Genomic DNA, 22,270 nt, shown 5'->3' with positions numbered 1-22,270 from the left:
AAATTATATATATTTATTGGCATTGTGCACAGAGAAATAAGTATTTGATCCCCTACCAACCATTAAGAGTTCAGCCTCCTCCAGACCAGTTACACGCTCCAAATCAACTTGGTGCCTGCATTAAAGACAGCTGTCTTACATGGTCACCTGTATAAAAGACTCCTATCCACAGATTCAATTAATCAGTCTGACTCTAACCTCTACAACATGGGCAAGACCAAAGCGCTTTCTAAGGATGTCAGGGACAAGATCATAGACCTGCACAAGGCTGGAATGGGCTACAAAACCAGAAGTAAGACGCTGGGTGAGAAGGAGACAACTGTTGGTGCAATAGTAAGAAAATGGAAGACATACAAAATGACTGTCAATCGACATCGATCTGGGGCTCCCTGCAAAATCTCACCTCGTGGGGTATCCTTGATTCTGAGGAAGGTGAGAGCTCAGCCGAAAACTACACGGGGGGAACTTGTTAATGATCTCAAGGCAGCTGGGACCACAGTCACCAAGAAAACCATTGGTAACACATTACGCCGTAATGGATTAAAATCCTGCAGTGCCCGCAAGGTCCCCCTGCTCAAGAAGGCACATGTACAGGCCCGTCTGAAGTTTGCAAATGAACATCTGGATGATTCTGAGAGTGATTGGGAGAAGGTGCTGTGGTCAGATGAGACTAAAATTGAGCTCTTTGGCATTAACTCAACTCGCTGTGTTTGGAGGAAGAGAAATGCTGCCTATGACCCAAAGAACACCGTCCCCACTGTCAAGCATGGAGGTGGAAACATTATGTTTTGGGGGTGTTTCTCTGCTAAGGGCACAGGACTACTTCACCGCATCAATGGGAGAATGGATGGAGCCATGTACCGTAAAATCCTGAGTGACAACCTCCTTCTCTCCCCCAGGACATTAAAAATGGCTCGTGGCTGGGTCTTCCAGCATGACATAGACCTGAAACATACAGCCAAGGCAACAAAGGAGTGGCTCAAAAAGAAGGTCATGGAGTGGCCTAGCCAGTCTCCAAACCTTAATCCCATCGAAAACTTGTGGAGGGAGCTGAAGATCCGAGTTGCCAAGCGACAGCCTCGAAATCTTAATGATTCACAGATGATCTGCAAAGAGGAGTGGGCCAAAATTCCATCTAACATGTGTGCAAACCTCATCATCAACTACAAAAAATGTCTGACTGCTGTGCTTGCCAACAAGGGTTTAGCCACCAAGTATTAAGTCTTGTTTGCCAAAGGGATCAAATACTTATTTCTCTGTGCACAATGCAAATAAATATATATAATTTTGACTAAAATTAACCTAGCCTAAAAATTCTAGACTGTTCATGTCTTTGAAAGTGGGCAAACGTACAAAATCAGCAAGGGATCAAATACTTATTTCCTTCACTGTATATGTGTGAGGGGCTATATGTGCGAGCGGCTATATGTGGAGCATTATCTACAGGGGGTCTATATGTGTAGCACTATCTCTAGGGGGGGCTATATGTGTGAGGGGCTATATGTGGAGCACTATCTACAGGGGGGCCATATGTGAAGCACTATCTACAGGGGGGGCTATATGTGGAGAACTACCTACAGGGGGCTATATTCCGAGCACTATCTACAGGGGGGCCATATGTGGAGTCCTATCTACTATCTACAGGGGGGGCATATGTGGAGCACTGTCTACAGGGGGGCTACATGTGGAGCACTATCTACAGGAGACTATATGTGGGCACTATCTACAGGTGGCTTCATTAGGGCACTATGTATGTGGGGCACTGCCTATGTGGGGCATTGTCTGCAGGGGGCTCTATGGAGGGCACTATGCATGTGGGGCACTGTCTACAGGGGGCTCTATGTGGGGTTCTGTCTGCAGGGGGCTCTATGGAGGGCACTGTCTACAGGGGGCTCTATGGAGTGGCACAATCTACAGGGGCTCTTTGGGGGCACTATCTACATGGGGCACTGTGTGTGTGTGTGTGTGTGTGTGTGTGTGTGTGTGTGTGTGTGTGTGTGTGTGTGTGACATACAGTGTATGGTGGTGCTATTATAATCAGGGACACAGAGTATGGTGCTATTATAAGCAGGGACGCAGTGTATGATGCTATTATATTTAGGGAGTAGTGTGTGGCACCATGAAAATCTTATCTTCATTTTTAGGTGCAGAAATGTTTGAAAAGTGGGAAGCTGAAGACATCTTAGCGGAAAACTGCAGAAATGGGCTGTGGCCGGGAGAAGTCATTATAGAGGTCTGGACCGGATGGAGATTAAAAGAGAAAAAGAACAACTAGAATCTGACGTCACCTGTGGGTCACTCAATGTAAATGTATATTTTGCCTCTAATCAGTACTGTAGCCACTGCATGATCTGTAGCGAGATGATGGGTGGTATGATTTTTTTTCTGTGGAACAGCAACTCCCAGGAATCCTTACCACTGTTCAGGCCATGCTGGGAGCTGTAGTTTTATGCCGTACAAACCTATATGGCAGGGGTTTCACTAAATTGGGCTGTATTTGTGCTGGTGCTGTATATACTTACTGAGCTTTTCTCTGGTGCTGTATTTATGTACTGAGCTTGGTTCTGGGGCTGTATATATGTATGAGCTTTGTTCTGGTGCTGTATATATGTACTGAACTTTGTTCTGGTGTTGTATTTATGTACTGAGCTTGATTCTGGTACTGTATATATTTCAGAGCTTGTTCTGGTGCTGTAATTATATAGGATATATTTATAATAAAATTGCAGGGCAGATGGAATTATTTCAATTCATTATATTTTTAATTGGAACTTGTCAGGTAGTTTTAACCCCTTGTACCGTCACCATGCGGTAATACATCACCTAACAGTATTTCCAAACATTCCCCTGTATGTTTTTTTCAGATTCAGCAAAATCTATAAAATCAACTTTTAAACGGCGCACACTATATGCTAATTACTCATTAAAGGGTCATGGGACGGTGCCGCTACCCTGAAGAATCGCAAAGTCCTGCCTCCAAACCCACCTTTTCATGCTTGATTGACATCCCCCTGGCTGTTATACATCACTACCAGTCTCCTCCAACTACCCTGTATCTGCCAGTGCTTGTGCCCTCAGTGTACTACACGGTAGTGTCTTTGTCCGCTGGGCCAGCTGCTACTCTCACCCAGACCACCTCAAGAGGTAGCAACATGGTAGCCTCATCGCAGCAAAGTCCAAATCCCTGTAGTGGGGTTAAAGGGTGAATACCGAGGAGGCTAATTAGATAACACCCTTAGAGTTGGCCCCAAGTCAAAGCAATGGAGTAGCCCAGTGAGTCCACAACCTGCTGTTCATAACACGTGAGAACGCTAAGTATTTAGATCTTGGGAGTAAATTAAGATGTTGTCTAGGTAGACCAGGATATACTGACCAAGAACATACCTAACGATCTGTTGGAAAACGCAGGGGCATTGCAGACTCCATATGGGGTCACCAGGAATTCATAATGCCCATCCCAGGTAGTGAGGGTGGTTTTTCATTCATATCCTTCCTTGATTCAATTCAAATTGTAGGCCCCTCGCAAAACTAACTAATATAATATAACTAGCTCCATTGATGTGGTTGAACTATTCAGAGATCAAAGATATCGGGTATCTGTTCACAGTAATCTTGTTCAACTGATAATAATCAATGCATGGCGTCAGGGTTTCATCCTCCTCCTTGACAAAGTAGGACCCAGGAAAGCGCAGAATATCCCAATCTTAGGGATGATGTCCCTACGAAATCCTGCGACTTTAACTTCAATTTTTCAGATAGACTAGATCACAAATCACCGTCCGACAGATCCCTTCCAAAATCCACAGCTAGACTCTCCTTACACTTCCACAAGTTGATCCACCAATTTGCCTTATATGACCTTTGGCGGATAATGCATCCTTTCTTCTAAACATTCTAATCGCACCGTCATAGAGTACATACAAAGATTGATTATTTCTTTGTCACAGTGGTGACATTGAGGACTCTTTATTCTGCAAATATTAAATCTTATTACTTGGTCTGACCATGCTCCCAAAGCTATTAAAACCTGGGTGGGCACAGCTGCACTGTCACCTTGCTAATGAACCCTTCCCATAGACTTGATTTGTCTGAATCTTTTCAGTATAAAGAGCGATCGGTGAATAATCCTGCCATGATATATCAAGCCCATAAGGCTGTGATGAGATGCAATTGCATAGCTCTAGCCTCTCGTTCCAAGAAAAACTACAGACTTATTAAAGAAGCTCTATAGGCGAACCTTCATGCTCTAGAGTAACCGCTTGCTGCTCATCACTTAAAGTCGCTACTTTGCCAGATAGTCTTTACTAGAGTTCAACTAAGCGATATTGCTCTACACTAGGGGTCTCAAACTCGGCCGGGTAAGTGGGCCGCATATAGAAAAAATGGGAAGTTGACGGGCCGCATTACTTTCAAATTTGATACAATGCAAAATTATTATTAATCAGTTATTTGAACTACAATAACACTATATTACTATAATAATAATACTACATTACTATAATAATAATAATAATACATTACTATAATAATACCGCTAGGTTTAAAATTTGAGATGTAGCTGTGGATGTCTCTGGAATATAGTACATGATGTTACAGTAGAGTTGTTAGTGCAGCTCTGGATGTGACTGGAGTATAACATGTTACAGTAGAGTGGTGACTGCAGCTCTGGATGTGACTGGAGTAAAGTACATGATATAATAGTAGAGTTGTGAGTGTAGCTGTGTATGTCTCTGGAGTATAGTACATGATGTTACAGTAGAGTTGTGAGTGCAGCTCTGGATGTGACTGGAGTATAACATGTTACAGTAGAGTGGTGACTGCAGCTCTGGATGTGACTGGAGTAAAGTACATGATATAATAGTAGAGTTGTGAGTGCAGCCAGGGATTCCAGCTCTGCTCCTGACATCACTGTCCATATATGGACAGAGATGTCAGGGGCAACCCCAGAGCTGGAGTCCCGGGCAGAGCGCTAGTAGGCTCTTCCTGGGACTCCAGCTGTGCTCCTGACATCACTGGGACTCCTGCTCTGGGGAAGCCCCTGACATCATTGTCGATGTATGGACAGCGATGCCAGAGGCTTCCCCAGAGCAGAGCCTCTACTAGCGCTCTGCACGGGACTCCGGCTCTGGGGAAGCCCCAGACATCGTGTGTCCAAACATGGACAGTGATGTCAGGGAATTCCACAAAGTCCCGGAGCAGAGCCGATACTAGCGCTCTGCCTGGGACTCCGCTCTGGGTAAGACCCCGACACACTGTCCATATATGGGCATCGCTGTCAGGGAATTCCACAGAGTCCCGGAGCAGAGCCGATACTAGCGCTCTGCCCGGGACTCCTCTCTGGGGAAGACCCTGACACACTGTCCATATATGGGCAGCGATGTCAGGGAATTCCACCGAGTCCCGGAGCAGAGCCGATACTAGCGCTCTGCCCGGGACTTCGCTCTGGGGAAGACCCTGACACACTGTCCATATATGGGCAGCGATGTCTGGGAATTCCACAAAGTCCCAGAGCAGAGCCTGTACTAGCGCTCTGCCCGGGACTCCGGCTCTGGGGAAGCCCCAGACATCGCTGTTCATATGTGGACAGCGATGTCAGGGAATTCCAGAGTCTTGGAGCAGAGCCGATACTAGCGGCTCTGTGTCCCGCGGGCCGCAGATGACAGCCCCAGGGGCCGCATGCGGCCCGCGGGCCGCGTGCTTGAGACCCCTGCTCTACACCATCCTGCTAAATTATAAAATTATTAACCTTTACTAAATAAACGTATTACTAAAGGGGTAATAAAGCCCACTTGTTACTGGACAAGAAGCTTTAAACACAGATGGAACATTTCTTTCTCCATTGTTTTAAGGACGAGACTGCCCTGTGTACAATCCCGACATCACCCAGGTGTAAAGAGACTTTTATGCTAAACTTTACTACCTGCCTTCCTTTGCTTAGACCCCTTATTCTGCTGAAAATGTAAGTGAGTATTTGCCATACCCCATGAAGCAGTCTTTTCCCTCAATGCTTTCATTTCTGCAGATGACGTGTCTGAGATCATTAAATTACTCCCTAATGCTAAAACACCCGGTCCCAATAGTCTCCCTGCAGAACGGCCGCTATGCTGTGGTTGGAGCCATCTGCTCCCGGCTCCAACTACTGCATACCGTCTAAAACATCCGGTGCCTGGAGGCAGCCAGAACAGATAATCGTAAAACTGATCATATACTGATGACCTATCCACAGAATAGGTCATCAGTATATGATCGGTGCAGTGCGGTGATTGGTAGCTAATAATGATAAGTTTGCATGACTTTTTTGAATAGTTGAATGTGTGTGTGTGTGTGTGTGTGTGTGTATATATATATTCTTTTTTTTACAACAATCTTGCAGGGTTTTACCAGTCTTGACTCCAGGCAATCATAGGCAGGTATCATTGTTAGGGTATGTTCACACGCAAACGCAAAATACGTCTGAAAATACGGAGAGGTTTTCAGGCGAAACAGCTCCTGAATTTCAGGCGTTTTTGCAAGTACTCACGTTTTTCGCGGCGTCCATTACGGACGTAATTGGAGTGGTTTTTCAATGGAGTCAATGAAAAAGGCTCCAAAAACGTCCAATGAAGTGACATGCACTTCATTGACGCGGGCTTCTTTTTATGCGCCGTCTTTTGACAGCGTCGCGTAAAGTTACACCTCGTCTGAATTGAACATCGTAAAACTCATTGCAAGCAATGGGCAGATGTTTGCAGGCGTAATGGAGCCATCTTTTCAAGCGTAATTCAAGGCGTAAAACCCCCGAATTACATCTGAAAATAGGCTATGTGAACATACCCTTTTTTGAATGCCAGAATATCCACAAGTGATCGCAATCTCACACCACTTAGTCATGGCCCAGTTTAAGGGTAGGTTCACACTGAGTTTTTTGGAATTAAGTTTGGAATTTTGGGGCAGATTTTGCTCTGCCTGCATGCCGTTTTTCGACTGCGCCCATTGAGCGCCGCGGGCAAAAACTGCCTCCCATTGATGTCAATGGGAGGTAAGAGACGTAAGCGCCCAAAGATAGGGCATGTCGCTTCTTTTTCCCGCGAGACAGTTTTTCTGCTCGCGGGAAAAAAACTCCTCCGCCTCCCATTGAAATCAATGGGAGGTATTTTCAGCCGTTTTTTGGTGCGTTTTCCGACGCGGTTTCCGCGTCAAAAAATGTGTCAAAAAACTCTGTGTGAACTTACCCAAAGTGTAGTTCTACAAATCTAAAAAAAAACAATTAAAACCTCTACAATATAAGTAGATATAGTATAATAATAGTATAACAAAAATAATGTCCTCTACATTCCTAATTCTTATGGTAACTTGTGAACACAAACTTTTTATTATATTTGAGGTGAAAATTTACAAATTGTTCTTAAAGTGCATCTGTCACAAGATACACATACACTGCAGACAGCTGTGTGCATGCTTACAAGTGGAATTGGGTAGTTGAGCGGTGCAGTAAAAAGGCATCAAAGAATGAGCCACATATTTCTCTCAGTAAGGGTATATTCACACACTAGACTAAAAACGGCTGTAAAATACAAAGCGGTTTTCAAGGGAATACAGCCCCTGATTTTCAGCCGTTTTTTTATGCATCAAGCGTTTTTTGATGCGTTTTTTACGGCCGTTTTTGGAGCTGTTTTTCTATTGAAGCAATGAAAAACGGCTCCAAAAATGGCTCAATAAGTGACATGCACTTCTATTTTACTGGGCGTTTTTTTACGCGCCGTTTTTAAAAACTTCCACGTAAAAAATGCCCCATGGGAACGGATCACCATTTTTCCTATTGTAGTCAATGGGCAGATGTTTGGAGGACCCCGTATTTTCAGCCGTTTTTCAAGGCGTTTACGGCCCGAAAAACGACTGAAAATAAGCCGTGTGAACATATTTTATAATGTTAGTAGGAGGAAGGAAAAGGCTGGCACTGTTGAACCAGTATCAATTAGGATTGAAGTATATCAAATGGCTTCTTTTCCTTGATGGATTTTAGCAGATAAGTTGCCCCGGAGGTGCTCATCGAAAAGTATAGCACAACCCAACTTGATATAAACGTATAGAAAATATCGAGGCACTCACCAGACTTGCAACACAGTTCCTTTATTCAGAGATCTCGGTCAGGATGTGGAATTAGCCTACGGCCGTTTCACGTGCGTACACGCTTTCTCAAGGCCCTGGCGTCACTTCCTTTACCTGCCTTTTTATTCACAAGTCGGTATAGACTGTTACATAACAAGATAGTAAAAAAAGACAGGGAAATGCACAATATACAATAGTGATTGATGCACCTTAATTGTATCAAGTTAAAATAACAATATATTTATATTTATTAGTTACATTATATAAAAACAGCAAGGTTTATGTTATAAAGGAGCTTAGGACGTTTCGGTCATTAAGACCGAGAGATCCTTACACTCTTACAAAGACTGTAATATGTCACCTAGAGGCTTACGCATATATAAGGAGATCTCACAATATCAAGAGGATGTGGAATTTGCTACACAATGGAAACAACTGCATATACAGCATTCATTGAATTTAACGGAGTTAATACTGACCCGCACTGAAAAAGAATATACATCGATAAAGGATGAACTTGGAAAAGCAAAAATGGAATTGAAAACGAGACTAACGGAAACACAGTTTCTAATGTTCATTAATAAAGTTGATAAGAAGATTATCCCTATTCAGTTGGATACTAAGGAACGAAAGAAAGACAAATTCATCAGAGACAAATGAGACTTTGATACTGGCCATATTTTCAATTGCGTCAATCAGAGGATACGAAAGTTCAGACGGCACAAGATTCAACATAAATCCCCCGACTATTGGACTACTGATTCAGGATCAGACTCGAGCCATGGAGAAGAAGGGACCGTCGATGGACATTTCCATCAGTCCTTTGACTGAGGGGAATAGCAACCCTTTAGGAGGCATACCCGAAGGGGTCGCCAGAGGCAAAAAAGGCAACTCGCAGGTGTCAAATGAAAGCAGGTCTCTTGGAGACAATAAGAGATTGTGCTTCCAATGACACCACATCTATGTCTGGTCCAGATATACCCTATCCAATAAATGAGGTCACTGTGATTAATCTTTCTGATCTCACACTGACCTCAGATTGCATTTCCCTGCTTTCCAAGGGTTTTAATTATTGCATTAGTTCTGATTTCGATTTTACTAAATTTAAGATAGATCTCTATAAATCTATGCGTAAAATTAATTTACATCGAGTATTTTCAAATAATATTTCAACAAAAATACCTCCCTTCTTTCTTGGGGAAAGGAAAGTTACTCTGGGTACTCTAGGCTTTAGTCTAAGTGATCATTTTTCAGCTGAAGATAGAAAAATGCTACATGTACTAATGGATGTTCCATTGGAGGAAGTAGATTATAAACAACAATTGCATAATACTGAGAAATTTCAGGGTGGAATACCATCCACTTTTAATCCTCCCTTGCCTGCCGGTACACACTTGGATTTATTTAAAAAAGAAGTTCTACGTGATGTTAAATGTTTGATTTATCCACCAGCCACTCCCAACTTATCAGTGGGTGAAAGAAAGGCATTAAAATGTTTAAGTTCTAATAAGAATGTTATTTTAAAACCGGTAGACAAGGGAGGTAATATAGTGCTGCTGTCAAGAGAATATTATATACCAGGAGGCTCATCGTCAATTAGATGATGACATGATTTATGAAATTCTTAAACAAGAACCAACATCGTTGTACTTAAGGTTATTGAGATCATTATTAAGAAAGGGAGTTGAGGGTGGCTTTTTCTCGGAAAGCTTCGCAGAAAAATTAATTACACCATTCCCAAAAAGACCATATTGGTATTTCATCCCAAAGGTACATAAATCTATTGAATTCCCCCCCGGGACATCCAATCGTAGCGGGAATTGGTTCAGTTACTGAACCACTTTCACGCTACTTGGATTGGGTTATGCGCCCATTATTAAGAAATATTCCTTCATATTTACAGGATACTCAGGATTTCCTGTCAATTTTGATGGGTTTCGGCTGGCTGCAGGACTTTAAACTAGCTAGTATGGTCGTCGAAATCCTGTACACCCGCATCCCGCAGGATGCGGGTGTACAGGCAGTTAGACGCCAATTACAATATACAAAAGGACATCCCTTGTTTATCGATTTCATCTGTGAAGCACTACAATATGTGTTAAGTCATAATTTCTTCCAGTTTGATGACATTTGGTATCGTCAAAAGTCAGGAACGGCAATGGGTACCCCAGTGGCCCCGACTTTTGCTAATTTATTTTTAGCTGATCTTGAAGAACAAATGATTTATAATTTATCTAATCCCTATGCTAAGCATCTGCAGTTAATCTTGCGTTATATAGATGACATCTTTATAGTGTGGTCTGGTACACAGGAGGAATTTTTAGAATTTGTAAAATATTTGAATAAAAACAGTTTAAATATAAGTTTTACGTATAAATTTGGAAATCAGGAAATTGAATTCTTGGATGTACATGTAACAATAGAAGGGGGTGTGGTACAGACAAAAGGTTATCGAAAACCTACAGCCACAAATACACTGTTACGATATGACAGCTATCACCCTAGACATGTATTCCAATCCTTGCCATATGCTAAATTTTTACGTTTGAGAAGAATTAATAGCAATGATATGACATTTTATGAACAGGCACATGAGATGAGAAAAAGAATGGAATTAAGGGGTTATCCGTCAGAATTGGTAGGGGAAGCTCTGAACAAAGCAAGTAATAACAAACAGATTACAACACAATAAAAAGCAAGTAATAACAAACAGATTACAACACAATAAAAAGAGGAAAAAAAAAATCTATTGTTAAAGAGGACAAAAGGTTTATCCTATCCTTTGGCCATAGTCCAATGAGTGATGTGATCTGAATGAGCATTAGAAAAAACTGGCATTTAGTTGAGAATGACCCACTACTTATGGAGGTTGCAGTTAGAAAACCAATAATAACTTTTTGTAGATGTAGGAATTTAAAGGATATATTGGTCAGGGGCCCTTTTTCCCAAAGAGAAAAGGGAAATGAGAACTGGCTATCAGCTATAGGACCGAAAGGGAATCATAAATGTGGACAATGCAATTATTGCAATTCCATCATACGCACTAGGAACCCTAATTTAGGGGACTTGCATTTGTAATCAATGAGCTGATAACCTGTAGAACTCAATATGTGGTATATGCAGCAATCTGTAATTGTGGTAGATTTTATATAGGAAAAACGATACGACCCATGTACATAAGGTTTCGTGAACATATAAGATCATTAATTACAGGCGAGGGATGCCCTAGGTTGATGCAACATATGCAGGAAAAACATGAAAGTAACGCACGATGTATGCGATTTGTGGGCATAGTTCACATTAAGCCGTTATTGTCTGGAGGAGATAGACACAAAATTCTATTGCAAAAAGAGGCAGAGATAATCTCACAGATAGGGGCGCTAGGACCTCTCGGTCTTAATGACCAAAACGACCGAAGCTCCTTTATAACATAAACCTTGCTGTTTTTAAATAATGTAACTAATAAATATAAATATATCGTTATTTTAACTTGATACAATTAAGGTGCGTCAATCACTATTGTATATTGTGCATTTCCCTGTCTTTTTTTACTATCTTGTTATGAAACAGTCTACACCGACTTGTGAATAAAAAGGCAGGTAAAAGAAGGTAAACACTGAAAAAATTACTTTTGGTGTAATCTATAGACCTCCCAATATAACTGAAGAGATAGAAGGTCAAATATATAAACAGATGGAGCGGGCTGCACAGGCGGGTACTGTTGTGATAATGGGAGATTTTAATTACCGGGATATTAATTGGTGTCATGGTTCAGCTTCAACTGCAAAGGGGAGACATTTCCTCAACCTGTTGCAGGAAAATTTTATGGGCCAGTTTGTGGAAGACCCGACTAGAGGTGAAGCTCTGTTGGATCTGGTCATTTCTAATAATGCAGAGCTTGTTGGGAATGTCAATGTTCGTGAAAACCTTGGTAATAGTGATCATAATATAGTTATATTTTACCTATACTGTAAAAGACAAACACAGGCTGGGAGGGCAAAAACACTTAATTTTAAGAAGGCCAATTCCCCCAGGATGAGGGCTGCAATTCAGGATATAGACTGGGAAGAACTAATGTCAAATAATGGGACAAATGATAAATGGGAGATTTTCAAATCTACTTTGGGTAATTATAGTGCAAAATGTATTCCTACAGGTAACAAGTATAAACGACTAAAATTAAATCCCACATGGCTTACACCTTCTGTAAAAAGGGCAATACGTGACAAAAAAAGGGCATTTAAAAAATACAAATCTGAGGGTACATCTGTAGCCTTTGTAAAATATAAAGAGCTTAATAAAATCTGCAAAAAGATAATAAAATCAGCAAAAATACAAAATGAAAGGCAGGTGGCCAAGGATAGTAAAACAAATCCTAAAAAATTCTTCAAGCATATAAATGCAAAAAAGCCAAGGTCTGAACATGTAGGACCCTTAGATAGTGGTAATGGGGAGTTGGTCACAGGGGATCAAGAGAAGGCAGAGTTACTAAATGGGTTCTTCCGCTCTGTATATACAACAGAAGAAGGAGCAGCTGATGTAGCCGCTGCCATTGCTGTTAATATATCAGTTGATATACTGAATTGGATGAATGTAGATATGGTGCAAGCTAAATTAAATAAAATAAATGTACACAAGGCCCCGGGACCAGATGGGTTACACCCTAGAGTTCTTAAGGAGCTTAGTTCAGTTATTTATGTCCCCCTCTTCATAATATTTAGAGAGTCTCTCATGACTGGTATAGTGCCAAGGGACTGGCGCAGGACAAATGTGGTGCCTATTTTCAAAAAGAGCTCTAGGTCTCCGCCGGGTAATTATAGACCAGTAAGCTTAACATCAATTGTGGGGAAAATGTTTGAGGGGCTATTGAGGGACTATATACAGAATTATGTGAGAATAAATAATATTATAAGTGACAGCCAGCATGGTTTTACAAAGGACAGAAGCTGTCAAACCAACCTGATTTATTTTTATGAAGAGGTAAGCAGAAGCCTAGACAGAGGGGCCGCTGTGGATATAGTGTTTTTGGACTTTGCAAAGGCATTTGACACTGTCCCCCATAGACGTCTAATCGGTAAATTAAGGACTATAGGTTTAGAAAGTATAGTTTGTAATTGGATTGAGAATTGGCTCAAGGACCGTATCCAGGGAGTTCTGGTCAATGATTCCTACTCTGAATGGTCCCCAGTTATAAGTGGTGTACCCCAGGGTTCAGTGCTGGGACCACTATTATTCAACTTATTTATTAATGATATAGAGGATGGGATTAATAGCACTATTTCTATTTTTGCAGATGACACCAAGCTATGTAATATAGTTCAGACTATGGAAGATGTTTATGAATTGCAGGCAGATTTAAACAAACTAAGTGTTTGGGCGTCCACTTGACAAATGAAGTTTAATGTAGATAAATGTAAAGTTATGCACCTGGGTACGAACAACCTGCATGCATCATATGTCCTAGGGGGAGCTACACTGGGGGAGTCACTTGTTGAGAAGGATCTGGGTGTACATGTAAATCATAAACTAAATAACAGCATGCAATGTCAATCAGCTGCTTCAAAGGCAGGCAAAATATTGTCGTGTATCAAAAGAGGCATGGACTCGCGGGACAGGGATGTAATATTACCACTTTACAAAGCATTAGTGAGGCCTCATCTAGAATATGCGGTCCAGTTCTGGGCTCCAGTTCATAGAAAGGATGCCCTGGAGTTGGAAAAAATACAAAGAAGAGCAACGAAGCTAATAAGGGGCATGGAGAATCTAAGTTATGAGGAAAGATTAAAAGAACTAAACCTATTTAGCCTTGAGAAAAGACGACTAAGGGGGACATGATTAACTTATATAAATATATGAATGGCACATAAAAAAAATATGGTGAAATCCTGTTCCATGTAAAACCCCCACAAAAAACAAGGGGGCACTCCCTCCGTCTGGAAAAAGAAAGGTTCAACCTGCAGAGGCGACAAGCCTTCTTTACTGTGAGAACTGTGAATCTATGGAATAGTCACCGCAGGAGCTGGTCACAGCAGGGACAGCAGATGGCTTTAAAAAAGGCTTAGATAATTTCCTAGAACGAAAAAATATTAGCTCCTATGTGTAGAAATGTTTTGCTTCCCCTTTCCCATCCCACTTCCCCTTTCCCATCCCTTGGTTGAACTTGATGGACATGTGTCTTTTTTCAACCGTACAAACTATGTAACTATGTAACTATGTAAGTGACGCCAGGGCCTTGAGAAAGCATGTACGCACGTGAAACGGCCGTAGGCTAATTCCACATCCTGACCGAGATCTCTGAATAAAGGAACTGTGTTGCAAGTCTGGTGAGTGCCTCGATATTTTCTATACGTTTATACTTTTATAATGATTAGCCAAAACAAATAGAGGTGGTGTTTCATCATTGTGAAACTCTGCAATGGCTGGAATTTCTCTTTAGGTTATGTCCACACGTAGCGTATACACTGCAGATTTTCTGCAACTGATTTCATTGCAGAAAATCCGCAGCATAAGGGCTTATTCAGACGAACGTGTAATACGTCCGTGCTACGCGTGTGATTTTCACGCTCGTCGCACGGACCTATGTTAGTCTATGGGGCCGTTCCGACTGTCAGTGATTTTCACGCAGCTTATGGCCGCTGTGTAAAACTCACGAAATGTCCTATCTTTGGCCGTTTTTCGCGCATCACACACCCATTAAAGTCAATGGGTGCGTGAAAATCAAGCGCAGCACACGGAAGCACTTCCGTGTTACGCGCGTGATTCGCGCAGCAGCAGTAAAAACTATGAATGAAAACAGAAAAGCACCATGTGCTTTTCTGTTTACAAACATACAGAGTGTCATAATGATGGCGGCTGCACGAAAATCATGCAGCCGCGCATCATATGCTGATGACACACGGAGCTGTTATGTACCTTTTGCGCGTGCAAAACGCACACGCTCGTGTGAATCCGGCCTAATACAGTAGCAGCAGAGTGGATGAGATTTGAACAAATCTCATCCACATGCTGCCTAAAAAATAATTAATAAATGAACCTGCGGTTTTTCATCCCCATCAGGTAAATTTATGCTTCGAAACTGCTTTTCTGTTGCGGGTTTTCCTCATTTGCGATCCCGCCGAAAAAAATTGCAACTCAACAAAAGAAGCTTATAATTACCGTTATCTCCATTCTTCTCCGTCCAGTCCGGCCCCCTGGGATAACGTTTCATCCGATGTGACTGCTGCAGCCAATCACAAAAAAAAATCCATTTACTCCAGAACAGTTAGGGTATGTGCACACACACTAATTACGTCCGTAATTGACGGACGTATTTCGGCCGCAAGTAGTGGACCGAACTCAGTGCAGGGAGCCGGGCTCCTAGCATCATACATATGTACGATGCTAGGAGTCCCTGCCTCTCCGTGGAACTACTGTCCCGTACTGAAAACATGATTACAGTACGGGACAGTTGTCCTGCAGAGAGGCAGGGACTCCTAGCGTCGTACATAACTATGATGCTAGGAGCCCGGCTCCCTGCACTGTGTTCGGTGCGGTACTTGCGGCCGAAATACGTCCGTAACTTACGGACGTAATTAGTGTGTGTGCACATACCCTAAGGGTATATTCACACGCTTAACAAAAAAACGTCTGAAAATACGGAGCTGTTTTCAAGGGAAAACAGCTCCTGATTTTCAGACATTTTTTGAGCAACTCGCGTTTTTCGCCGCGCTTTTCGCAGCGTTTTTCAATAGAGTCTATGAAAAACGGCTCCAAAAACGTCCCAAGAAGTGTCCTGCACTTCTTTTGAAGAGCCGTCATTTTATTCGCCGTCTTATTTGCGTAAAATAAAGGCTCGTGGGAACAGAACATCGTAAAACCCATTGTAGGCAATGGGCAGATGTTTGTAGGCGTATTAGGGACGTTTTTTCCGGTGTAATTTGAGGCGTAAAACGCCCGAATTACGTCTGAAAATAGGCCGTGTGAGCATACCCTTAGGATAGATTCACACAGATTTCATTGCACAAAATTTCTACGAATGAAAATCAGCTCCATCCATCACAATGGAACTTGCAGAAATCCAGGTGCTTGCTGCAGAAACAACCCTATTTTGATGAATAATTCTGCAGAAAAATCTGCTGCATGTGAATCCATCTTAGGCTGGGTTCACACGTGGCGGAATTTCACTTAAATTCCGCTGCGGACACTACGCAGCGTTAATCCTCAGCGGAGCCGTTTCTCCATTGCCTTCAACTTCTATTTAGAAGTGTTCGTTTAGACGATGCGTAAAATTCCGCTGCGGAGCATAGGCTGCGGAGCGGAATTTGGTGTCCGCAGCATGCTCTGTCTGTTGCGGAGCAGTGGCGGACTGGTTGCGGACTCATGGCGGAATTTCTCCATTGACTTCAATGGAGATTCTAAATTCCGCAATGAAGTCCGCAGCTGTCATGCACATGTTATGTGTGCTGCGGATGCGTCTTGCTTTTTTGCCATGACATTTCTTCATTCTGGCTGGACCCATGTATTTCTAGGTCTACAGCCAGACTGAGGAAGTCAATGGGGCTCCCGTAATTACGGGAGCGTTGCTAGGAGACGTCAGTAAATAGTCACTGTCCAGGGTGCTGAAAGAGTTAAGCGATCGGCAGTAACTGTTTCTGCACCCTGGACAGTGACTACCGATCCCAATATACAGCAACCTGTCAAAAAAATAGAAGTTCATACTTACCGAGAACTCCCTGCTTCTGTCTCCAGTCCGGCTTCCCAGGATGACGTTTCAGTCTTAGTGACGGCTGCAGCCAATCACAGGCTGCAGCCGTCACATGGACTGCCGCGTCATCCAGGGAGGTCGGGCTGGATGCCGAAAGAGGGACGCGTCACCAAGACAACGGCCGGTAAGTATGAAATTCGTTTACTTTCACTAGGGAAAGTGCTGTCCCTTCTCTCTATCCTGCACTGATAGAGAGAAGGGAAGCACTTTTACCGCAGTCCGCAGCAGCTAGTCCGCATCAATTTACTGCACATTTTGGGCAGATCCGCAGCCGTAATCCGCAACCCGGATTAGGTGCGGCATTGATGCGGACAGTTGCGGAGGAATTCCGCCACGTGGGGGCATGCCCTTAGGGTCTGTGAACACGACCGTGAAGTTTTTATGGTCAGTAAATACTGCATGAGCAGGCCGCGGAGTGTCATCCGCATTTGCGGACCGTGCTCACAGTAATAAGTACAGGAGCACGGTCCGTAAATGCGAAAAATAGGACATGTCCAATTTTTTGCAACTCATTTCTACGGCCCGGACACACACCCGTAAATATACGGGAAAGTGGCCGTGGCCGTTAGAAATGAATGTGTCAGTATTTTACTCGCAATTACAGATTCGCAGTTGTGGATAAAAATTACGGTCGTGTACATGGGTCCTTAGGGTATGTTTACACTGAGTTTTTCTACCCTGATTTTGACGCATTTCTGCGTTGGAATCCGCATCAAGGATTGCCCCATATCTGTCTCCCATTGATTTCAATAGGAATCAGCGGCTTTGTTGTCATAGTGGATTTTTTTCTGCTCGCTGAAAGACAAAAGTGTCCTGCTCTATCTTGCGGCAGATTCAGCTCTTAAAACTCCAGTTAAAATAGGAATCAGTGGCGTTGTGTTCATGGTGGATTTTTTCTGCTCACTGAAAAACAAAAGCATCCTCCTCTCTCTTGGGCAGATTCCGCTCTTGAGCCTCCAATTAAAATGAATTGGAGCCAGAATAAAACAGAGACGTGCGGCTCGACATTGGCAACCAAAAGAAAACACCTCAAAAATCTGCCTCAAAAACATTGGCTGCATTTTAAAAATGCCTTCAAAATCCTTTTCTGCTTGGTAAAAAAAATCTCTGTGTGAACATACCCTTATTCTATACTGTGATAAACACCTAGGGGTTTATTGAAAGGGAAATATATGCAGAGGAATGCATGGAATACGCATCCTTTCTGGTAAAACATGCTTTGTTCAGGTTGTGCTAATAGTAACCCTCTTAAATCCTTGGTTCAATAATCACAGTGGCTGTTAAAACGATGATAGGCTGAAAAGTCAGTCTGTGGTATTGTACATTGCAACCAGTATCCATCCTGAGAGATTTTTCCGTTGACAGGAAAGGAAAGAAATATAGATTTCTTATGCTCCTGAGTCTTGGCAAATTATATATGCATAATAGGGTCTTTAGAGCCAGGCCAATGAGCAAGTCAAATTGAAAACTATGATAAATTTATAAGTCAATAAAAATTAAATTGAATAAACGGTTTTAGAAGTACAATGCATCCCATGTAAGCGTGCAACAGTGAAGGACAGGGAAAGATGAGCAAAACCAGAGCATTTTTTAATTAATTACTTCATTACAACATTTTCAGATGGAAATTACAATTCCAATAATATATATTTTCTAAAATGCCTTGAAAATAAATGTTTTTGTTATAATTTTCACAAAATCAGGGCAAATTTGCAGGGATTGTCCAAAAAGTGAAACAAAAACGCAAATTGACGCTGACGTGTGAACACCGCTTTATATTTTACCTTCATCATAATAATGGCTAACAGTCTTTTAGGAGCTTTAATTATGTAAAATAGAAGCACATGTTAGAACACATTTTTATATGTAAGCCCCACTCACGCACCACCCATTATTACCCTGGCAATGCCCCCCAAATCGCTGGTTGTAATCCCAAGACAATACTGGTCTCTAAGGCTGGGTTCCGACAGTGCAGATTTGCTGCAGATTTTGCCTGCATTTTGTAAGGAAAAAACAGAATTGAATCCAGGGGAGGAGACCTATCAGGCCTTTTGTCAGTGGCGTAACTACCGCTATAGCAGCCATAGCTGCTACAGCGCAATGCCACTGACGGGGTTGTTCCTACAAAAGACATGCATCCCCTATCCACAGGATAGGGGATGCATGTGTGATCGCTGGGACGCCCAGCGATAAGGAGTACGGGGGACTGAAAGTGTCCCGAAGTTCTCCATGAAAAACCTTGGACTTCCGGGGTCTGTCTGCAGCTCCATAGAAATGAATTGTGCACTGGTCGCGCTTGTGCGCATGCGTGACCAGCGCACCTTTCATTTTTATTGGACTCCGGAAGTCCGAGGTTTGTCATGGAGAACTTGGGGGGACTTTCGGTCCCGCGTCCTCCTTATCGCTGCCAGCGATCACACATGTATCCCCTATCCTCTTTTGTCTTTGTATTTTTTTTGGGGTGGGCTATATGGCGTTATCTACAGGGGGGGTCTGTATGGCGTTATCTAGAGGGGGTGTTCTGTATGGCGTTATCTACAGGGGGGTTCTGTATGGCGTTATCTACAGGGGGGGTTCTGTATGGCGTTATCTACAGGGGGGTCTGTATGGCGTTATCTACAGGGGGGTCTGTATGACGTTATCTACATGGGGGTCTCTATTGCGTTATCTACAGGGGGGGTCTGTATGGCGTTATCTACAGGGAGTCTGTATGACGTTATCTACAGGGGGGTATGTATGGCGTTATCTACAGGGGGGGTCTGTATGACATTATCTACCTGGGGGGTCTGTATGACGTTATCTACCGGGGGGGTCTGTATGACGTTATCTACAGGGGGGTCTGTATGGCATTATCTACAGGGGGGCTGTATGGCGTTATCTACAGGGAGGATTGGGGCTGTAAGCGTTATCTACAGGGGGCTGTGTATGTTGCTATCTATAGGGGGCGCTGTGTGGTGGAATCTATAGGGAGGCACTATCTACAAGGGGGGGTTGTGTGATACCCAGCGGAGGGGGGCCCCAGTCAAAAGTTTGCTATGGGGCACAGTCTTTCCTAGTTACGCCCCTGCCTTTTCTTATATATTTTTTCTGTTTAGGTTCCGTTCCTGGTTTTGGCTTAAAAAACGCATGCAAAATCTGTATCAAATCTGCATTGTGGGAACCCAGCCTAAGTGTGCAGACCTAGGGATGCTAATGCTGTAAACATATTCCAGCCATACTGTAGTCTAGGGCATAGTAGTGCCAGCCAGTGGTGGATCATCATTAGGGCGGTTCGGGCGGCCGCCCGGAGCCCCGGTGCTAGCGGCAGCCACATTCATTTTTATCTGAGTCTTCAGGACTCAGATACAAATGAATATTATAGGCTGCAGGCCACATTAGGCCTGCAGCCTATAAGGCGCTGGGAAGACTCCCTGTGCAGGCCGGCGTGATGAGGTACTGCATCTCGCCGATCTGCGCATGGGTCTAGTCCGGAGGATTCACATGCGTCCAGCTGGAGCGGCCGCCACGTGGCAAGGTAAGTAATATGTATATTTTTTTTTAGTTGGGAGTAGCGCTGTGTATATATTCAAGAAGGGGGGGAGTGCTCCATTACACTATATACAAGGGGGAGTTCTGGGTGGCCCTATATACAAGGGGGAGGGTAGCGTTGTGTGGACCGATATACAAGGGGGAGGGGAGCGTTGTGTGGACCGATATACAAGGGGGAGGGGAGCGCTGTGTGAGCCTATATATACAAGGGGGGGAGCACTGTGTGACACTATATACAAAGAGGGGAAGTGCTCTGTGACACTATATACAAGGGGGAGTGCTGTGTGGCCCTATATACAAAGGGGGAGCGCTGTGGGCACTATATACAAAGGGGGAGTGCTGTGTGCACTATATACAAAGGGGAGCCCTGTGTGCACTATATACAAAGGGGGAGCCGTGTGTGCACTATATACAAAGGGGGAGCACTGTGTGCACTATATACAAAGGGGGAGCGCTGTGTAGCCCTATATACAAGGAGGGAGGGGAGCGCTCAGTGACCCTATATACAAGGGGGAAGTGCTGTGTGACCCTATATACAAGGGGGGAGGGGAGCGCTGTGTGCACCATATACTCGTGACCGAGTTCCTGAAACAGTGCCTGGAAGTTGCCTTCCCCACGATAGTGACAAGGACTGCTGTAGGTCAAGAGAGCAAAAGGGCCTGGATTTAGAGTGGACTTGTATCAGGGAGGGATCTCGAGCTCTGTCCAAAGAAACCAAGGTAGATTACCTGAAATTGCTGCCATTTTACTGAAATGTCAAAGTGACTGTGCCTCTCTGTATAGAAGTGTTTGCAAACTTACGACTGTTTGAGTGAAATGTTCCGACTTTGTAAAGAGACTGTTGTTGTTGCACCTAACCTGGCCCTTTGTCATCATTCCGCAACCAAGCCTGAAAAACATTTTCCCTTGGCTTACAGTATCGCATAAATGTGGTTGAAGCCATCATATCATAATGTTCTTCTTCTAAGTATCCTGAACCTTTCAATTTTTCTTACCATAATTTCCTTCATTATGTTTTTGTTCTTTTTTTAATAGTTCTTCCCCTAGAGTATCATGTTCATATAGCTCAGAACATTAAAATTATCTGTACATTCATTCATTCATTCATCTACTCATAATAAGCTTAGAGAAAGATTTGTCTGGCGATGAAGATCGATTGCATTAAAACTTTTACTCTATAGTCCAAAACAGGAAAAAATATTGCCATGCCAAATGAGTAAAGCAATGGCAAAGGCTGTAGCATATTAATACAATGTATTTAATATGTTTAAGTGAACACCACTTTACAGTTTAGAGAAAAAGCACTAAATGAGGAATATAGCACGCTTAACTACATGTGAAAAATTACTGTAGTTAGATGCTCAAAATTTATAGACTTGGAATGGAGACACAAAATAAAGCTACTCCCACACACGAGTCAGCAAATAAACAATATTCTCTTAGATTACACCTGCAAGCTCAAATAAACCGCACAACATTTTAAAATTTCCTACTTGATAGATAATAATGGTCACAAAATAATCGATCCCTGCCATATAGCCCAAAAATTCCGCCTTTATTATAGCTCCCTCTATAATCTAAGGTAAGACCCATTTACCTATCAAACTTCCGAAAAATAAATAAATGAATTTCTCTCCTTCATAGACTTGCCTATAATTTGCCGATCCTAGCTACAATCTCTCTACTCTCCAATCATGCTGACAGAAACCAAAAAGACTATCTTCTCCCTTAAAAGCACCAGAGTCAGATGGTTTCACCAACACTTATTACAAAAAAAAAAGTTTATCATGCCATGTCCCCCTTCCTCGCAGATGTTTTTAATAAAGCAGCTTCTGAAAGCTCCTTCCCCAAGGATATGCTGACAGGAACTATTGTGACGATTCCTTAACCGGGGAAAGAACCTATTCATTC

Source organism: Rhinoderma darwinii, chromosome 1 (assembly GCF_050947455.1).
Source record: "Rhinoderma darwinii isolate aRhiDar2 chromosome 1, aRhiDar2.hap1, whole genome shotgun sequence".
In the NCBI taxonomy this organism is placed as follows: Eukaryota; Metazoa; Chordata; class Amphibia; order Anura; family Rhinodermatidae; genus Rhinoderma; species Rhinoderma darwinii.
The sequence above is the reverse complement of the archived record's forward strand: the minus strand, read 5'-3'. Positions refer to the sequence as shown.